Raw genomic sequence first — 7268 nt, 5'->3', positions numbered from 1 at the left:
TAGCTAGAGAAAAATATATTTTTCATGTTTGTAGGATTACTATAATATTAACTGGGTATTTTTGAAATTTGTCCTGTATTTTAAATGATATAAAAACTGCCTAAATTATATTCTTTCCTACTTCTTAAAAAAAAATTCCTATTAGTACTGTCATTTTCACTACTGTTTACTCTTTAAGTCATTTTAGTATTTCCTGAAGGTTCCCACAAAGCACAAATTTATAAGCTGCTGGGAAATGCACCAGGCTCTGCAACGCAGTTATCATGGCCACTTCAGTAGCAGTTAGCTAAAGTGTTTCATAGGACAACTAGTGAACAACATAATAGATACCAGGATGTTAGATACTGGCAGAATGGGTATAGGTTTCTATCATGTCTGGGCAATGAAGGACACTCGTGTCTGTGTGATAGAGACAGCAATACCACAATTGCCTGATGTCACTCTTATATAATACATTGCAATACACACACACACACACACACACACACACACACACACCCCTATGGGATTGTTCTAATTCTCTAGCAAGTTTTGACTGTGGAGAGAGCCAAACTAGACTAGCTTTGAGCTAGATTTTTATGAGTGTTTGATTCTGTATAGAATGCACAAAAGGCCCAATCTTCGTGCCTACCACTTTTTTCATTACTGTGGCATTAATTACAAAGTAAGATGCCAAGTAATTGGCAAGGGGAACACTACTTGCTTATTTATCAGATACCTTTATCCTATGCCCCTGGCTTCTCTCCTTTACTGCACTTTTATAATAGATTACCAGAGTAGCAATGTAAAGAGTAAAGGGTCTTTCCTTTGCACATTTACAACCCAACTTACCTTGAATTCTTTGTCTTATTTCAAATCATGACGGTAAGAAAGGATTTTCACTTAGCGACATATTAATCAACACACAACATACAAACTCATAAAGTCTAAAACAACGCAGAGTATGTTCTGCTAAAAGGAAATGGTTTGCTACCAAAAATAAAACCCTTCCCAGTTCATTCTCGCACCTATGGATTCATTATTTCTACGAAACACTGTGGGAGTGTGCCATAAAATACCAGACAAACAGAGCGAGCATTCTGAAATCTTCTCAACACACAGGGTACCTCAAAAACATACAAGAACATACTTTTCTCAATTTGTTATCTTATTTGTCCCCAGTTATTATCAATTACTACTGTTCTGTTTCTGTGTTGATCATGACAAAAGATATGTTTTTCATAAAATAACACGTTTGGACATAACGAGAACCTTGGTTCCCATCTTTCCCGTTGCCGAATAGCACGTCTCGTGCTGTACAGGCGCAGTTGGCTGTCCAAGGACCCTGATGCCAAATTGCGGAGGATATTCTTGTCGCAGTGACAAATTGCTTGCTGGTGGGCTGTGCAGAGTGTTGTTCTGGCAGCATCAGAGTTGTCTACGTGTCTGTCACTTGGTGAGGCTGCTTCAATGCTAGGTGATTTCATCCCCACCCCCACCCCCTCTCCTTTTTCTTCAATGCGGTTTTTCAGACTTACCTTTGCTTCCCAGTGAGTGGGGGCTTTAATTTTCACTTGACAATGAGCCTATGGAAATGCCTCCCAAGCTCTCCGTACAGGTATCTGTAGGGTGAGAGAAGGATTTTTTTCACTGTGCCATACTTGTTTTCCATACAAACCTACAGGCTGCCATTACAGCCACCCACATCCCTGTTGGCAATGCACTTATGCAGTGAGCGCCTTAATGAATCCAGACAAAACTGCACAGCATTCCTGACACACAAGAAAATCATGCATTTTAATGGTATTGCAGGGTAATTTATTTCTTCAGTCTGTAAAATGTTGATGGTCAATGTTATTTGATAACATTTCAGCAAGGAGATTATTTTGCTTTTGATTTGATGCTTGTTTTTAAAACTAGAAAGGATTTCTTTTATAAATTCCTTATATTAAGTATATTTCTTCAGTGGGGATCTGCTTTAAAAAAAAAAAGCAGAAATGTAAACGAGTAGACAATATTCAGTAAACAAATTAGCTTGTAAACACACTGCAGGCAATCCCAAGTGTCTGTTGACTACCTATGAAGGTATATAATTTAATGCCTCCAGATAATTTGTGGGTAAAGTCTAACCAGTTGACATTTTGAGATAAATAATAAATAATACTCCTATTTCATTACTGAGTTTATAATTAAATATAAACGTAAAGGCACTAAAAAAATATAGCTACAGGAGATATAGTCTTGTAAAATTGTTTTGTGAAACTGAAAAGGATAATGTAATGATGTAGGAGGCCTTTTTTATTCCATGGAATGACAGTAGATTTTTTCCATGGAATATATTCTGCAGCACTGGGGTATTATTTAAGACTTGAGGATGTATAAAAGAAGCTAATGGGTTTTTCACAAAGGATAATATACAATGAAATAATTCTAAAAGGAAATGAACAGGCTTTTAATCTTGTGGGAAAAAAATGTTTGTTTTTGCTCTTCTCATATATAAATGTATTTGTTAGTTTGTTAAAACTATACCCTTGAATCAAGTAGACTATAATATTCTTCTAAATACTTTAATATAGATATATTAGATAAGATTTATCTTTTAAAAATAGATACAAATGTAGATATACCAAAGATTTCACTGACATTAAACAGAAATAGTAATAATAAAGCTGCAAGTAATAGAACTTGGAGAAAGACTAAAATATATTTTAAGTTTCAACCCTCAGGACACATAGGTAAAATTTTCAGTGCAAAGTGATATTTAAATTAGCTTGTTTTTATCATGACTGTTGATAGGACTTAAGTCAGCCCTCTGCACTACATGGGTTTTTCCAAACTAAACTTAACAAATTATCTTTCCCAGACACTTTTGTGTTTTGTTTTATTCTGTAAAACCTGGCAACACAAATGTTCTAGCTTTTATCACTTAGAAGCATCCAATATGAGGCTATTGATCCTAAAATTGCTAGGGTTTTCTAAGAAGGCTGCTTGTTGGTTCTGCACTGTTGTCACTGAAGTGGTTAAAGCTTTGTTTGTTTGTTTTGTTCTGAATGGCTCTTAATGGATTAAGCTTTAGGCTTTCACCAAAGCAGTAACTGATTGTAAAAGTAGCAAGGAATAAACTAACCACAGGGTGTATGTGTTTGCGCTTGTGTATGTGTGTGCTGCCAGAACAGAGTAAATTATGATCTTTAAATTCTAAAGCTAGTAAAAATATGTTAAATAAATATTTCTTACTATATATCTTTAATAAGTCTATCTCATGTAAATTGCTATGAATTAGATTAGCCTATAGCTACAGAGGATTATCTCTATTTAATCAAGTAATTGAATTAAACTATATAATGACCCACAGCTCCTGAGATAGATATTAATTACAATTGCACGATCGTATTTTACCATGAAATCAACATGCCATTGTGTTTTGATCCTAGAACAGCTTTTGTTAATTTTACCAACAATATTCAAAATGGTGATTCCAAGTTATATAAACCTTTAAAGCTATTACCAGAACTTTAAGTAATATATGCACTTGTCTTCATAATATTATGCTGTGGTTCTGGACTTGTATAATTAGGTTTCAGCTTGAGTGTGATATTAAGTAGAGGATTAATAACTTGATGAGTAAAGAAACACCCATATTTGGAGAAACAGATGGAAATGCATGAACTTATATGACTATTTTATACAGTGCCAGCTTCTCTCTAAGACAAGGACCTTATTCAAGGTCTCATTACCAATGCATGGTGATTCAAAGAGCTAAATACTCAACTCAAGAAATGAAATTACATTGTACAAATCTTTCAACGGGGATGATAGACAAGGCACTACAGATTATGTTCAAGTCACCTCTCCAGTTCTCCAGGAATGGCATCCACTGCCACTCTTGAGTACTCCCTGGCCATTAGCAAAGAGAGGGGGACTCCACCTGGCAGAACCTGACTACCTGCTCTTGGATTGGCTGGGGAATATTTTTTCCCAATGGGCAAATCATGAAGACCTAGAAGAAATGGACTAAAATAAAATGGCCTTTGCTTCAGTTTCAAATAACCCAAGATTCATTAGTCAAAGTCTACAAAGATGACAGTCCTTTGGCAAATTTTCAACATGGCTGTTCCAGAGAGATGCAACACCGCATCTGGGCCTCTCTGAATGTCATACTTGGAATGTTGCATTTTGGAAGAATACCATGTTGGAAAGAATGAAGATACCTTAAACGTGGAATTAAAAGCCCTCCGTTATACCTCTAGATTCTCCTGGACGTAAATATTGTATTTCATACGTGCACCTATAAGTGCAAATGAACAGTTTGTTTTACCTCTTAGAACCTTAGCCAATTCACTAAATCTCACATATAAAAGAACGGTAACAAGTTCTCTTTCTCACAAATACCACGTACAAAAGATCTGAAATCTTGGAGGAATTTTCTAATTCCCATCTCATACTTGTAATAAAGGCAATGAATTGAATTGAATTGAATTGAAAGGGGGGCTATATTAAAGGAAATGCATAAGCTTCAAAATGAGAGTGCATTTATCATATAGAGAGAACCATCGGTTCTGTTATAATGCTGGTATAGTCTTTGTAATTTTCAAAATTCCATTCAAAGTACTCATATTCTGATGACAGAACTAACTGCCACTGTAACTCCGGAGCCTAGCATTAAGAGAAGGGATTTCAATGAGTGCAATAAAAAAGAAGGCAATTTTTCCCCCTTGCACATAATATTCTAAAATTAATGTAGGCAAAGTGTTATAAAACCTAGATGAATACTAGTAGTGAATGACTAATTTGCTAATTGTGTGATACCCAAAAGCCCAATGTACTTAATATTTATATAAGAAAAGATGATGCATTTATAAAAAGCAAGGCTGCTGTGTCATAATCCTTTCTTGAGGCCTTGGACCAAAATAATAAGGGCAGGGGTTATAAAGGAAAGGGGTTTTTCTCCTCTTTCTTTCCTTTTTAAGCTCAGGGATACCTCTAATTGACCTAATGCACATTTGTTCTTAATACTTTGTCAAGAGGAAAACAAACAAGCTGTGTCTACAGAGGGTGTAGGGCCTCTTTTTGGTTGTGCCAATTTTTCTCACCACATTTCCCAATATTCCTTCATTCTACTTTCTCCATTACTATTTCCTCCTCCCTACTCACACTGCCCTGGTCCACATCCCCTCGAATTAAGCCTCCTGGAGTCTTCTAGTCTTCTCTTGTCACTCCTTTGTCAGAAACAGAAGAGGAGGGGCCCTGGGGAATGACATGGCCCAGGACACACCCCTAATCTTCTTCCCTGTTTATACCACCACCTGCAAATGAGGAGGAAACTTTCCAGAGTTTGAATGAAAAGGTTTGGCCTCTCCTATAGACAGGGATGCACGATGCGGAAATAGTATTTGTTAACCAGGCTGAGCCACTGAAAAGATCACACACGACAGGGTGGCTTTGAAACTCTGAGGAATTTCGGCCATACCAGGTGAACTAAATGGGAAGCCAATGCATCAAGTGAACTTTCCTGACCCTCAGACATCCAAAAACTCAAGTTTATACAGAACTTTAAAGAATTGGGTTATGAAGACCTTTTTGTTTTTTAATTTTGTGAGGATGAAAGAGTACTTGACACACTGGCAAATACTATATCTGAGAGCAGAAACATATTTGCATTTTTGTAAATAAAGCAAAAAACACCCAGAACTGATTGTCAATATGCTGATTTCAACAGTGTTCAGATTTTAGATAGTACATTAAAAAGGTGAAACACAACTTTAAAGTATGCAAAAAAAAAAAAAAATATGATTCCCCAGGTTTTCATTGCATTCTTCTTAAGAGTAGAAAGAAGGACAGGATTAGAAGATACAGAAGGATCGGGTTAAAAACTGGAAGTATAGTCCAAGTCTAATATATTGATAATCCTATACAACATAGCTCCTATACAAAGAGCATGCATAAGGGCAAAAGTTCTAAAAATTTACCTGATTTTTAGATCATAGAAATGTGTACAACATACAGGTTTCAGAAGCTTGAAAAAATAATCCTGTGCAGTAAGAACCTTCTTTTCACTAATTTGAACTGTGCAATATGGCAGGCAGGAATTTCAAAGAGATATTTATACATGTATTTGAATGTTTACTGCCAGGCTTTGCCTTCTCATTTTATCCTCAGCATTTTGAATGAAGAAGCTTACCTACCTCCAAAAGGTTCTAAGGGCCTGTCCCTTTTTATCTATGTATGTTCAGAATGTTTGAAGTACTAGAAATATACCAGCATTTCCAAATATCTCAGAGGTAATACTAATTTGCATTTGTCAGTATATGGATATGTGTATACTACCTGTAGAGTGATTATAATCTGCCATTATGTTTCCTTAAGAGTATATTTTCATTGTAAATTTTAATAGAGGGTAGACTTCAATTGCAATAATCTAGAAGATAGGCAGGCAACAAAGAGATCATATGGATGGATATAGGTATGAATACAGATACTGACAGAACTTAAGAAGTGAAGGGGATCATTTTCGGCATGGAATTATTTTCTGCCCTTGGGTGAGTATCTCCAGGCCTCATTTCCCTTTAGATCAACTGAATACAATAACTGTTACCTATTTTTTAAGTAATCATGAACCAAAATATCATAGTTTTTCATGGCTAGAAAGGACTTAGACACAAACATTTGGCAAAAATTGATGGCCAAAATTTCCTCAAGAAGCAGGAAATTGCCAAAGGATATGATATAAATGTCCCATGAGAGTTCAGACCCCAAGTTCTGTATTCCTCCAGAAGAAAGTTTCAATCACATTTGTATCTCTTAAATACTTCACTACTTCTACAATTCTAGTGAGCACCAGAGGGGCTTAGCAACATGGCTGTTGACTGACTCGCTGTGCGTAAAAGGAAAACTGTATCCAACCCAGGTTTCATCGTTACCAATTCCATTAATTTTTCTTTGAAGGGAGTAATCTCTCCCTCTCTTTTTGGGAGGCTCCAATCCATTCTGATGTGTTATATACAAATGTGCGTGCAAACACATATAGTCACTTAAGCTCTAATTTCAAAAATAAGTGTAGTATTCTCCCAATACTACACAACTACTCAACCTCCCACACCCTGCCCTCCCACTTTTTTCCATAAGGAAAACAAAAAATGAGGAAAACATACTTGGAAATCAAACCAAAAAAGGTGTTATATAGCCCCTTAAAAGAAATCACTGTCATAGATGGAAATGAGACTAGTGCCAAAGAATGATGGTAATGGTCAGATGGTTTCCTTTTGCTAGACAATTCTGCTCACACAAAA

The 7268-nt window shown here is 36.0% G+C and overlaps 1 long non-coding RNA gene across 1 annotated transcript in view; it reads right to left on the bottom strand.

The window, feature by feature from the left end:
- Window positions 1-1535: 1535 nt before the first annotated feature.
- LOC309866468 overlaps window positions 1536-7268 on the bottom strand; it is a 16459-nt gene continuing 10726 nt past the window's right edge. The window contains exon 3 of the long non-coding RNA XR_014312701.1: window positions 1536-1601. This is a non-coding gene — a long non-coding RNA (uncharacterized lncRNA). The remainder of the gene's footprint in view (window positions 1602-7268) is intronic.

This window comes from Mustela nivalis (genome assembly GCF_964662115.1).
Source record: "Mustela nivalis genome assembly, chromosome: 6".
NCBI classification, from domain to species: domain Eukaryota; kingdom Metazoa; phylum Chordata; class Mammalia; order Carnivora; family Mustelidae; genus Mustela; species Mustela nivalis.
The sequence above is the reverse complement of the archived record's forward strand: the minus strand, read 5'-3'. Positions and strand labels throughout refer to the sequence as shown.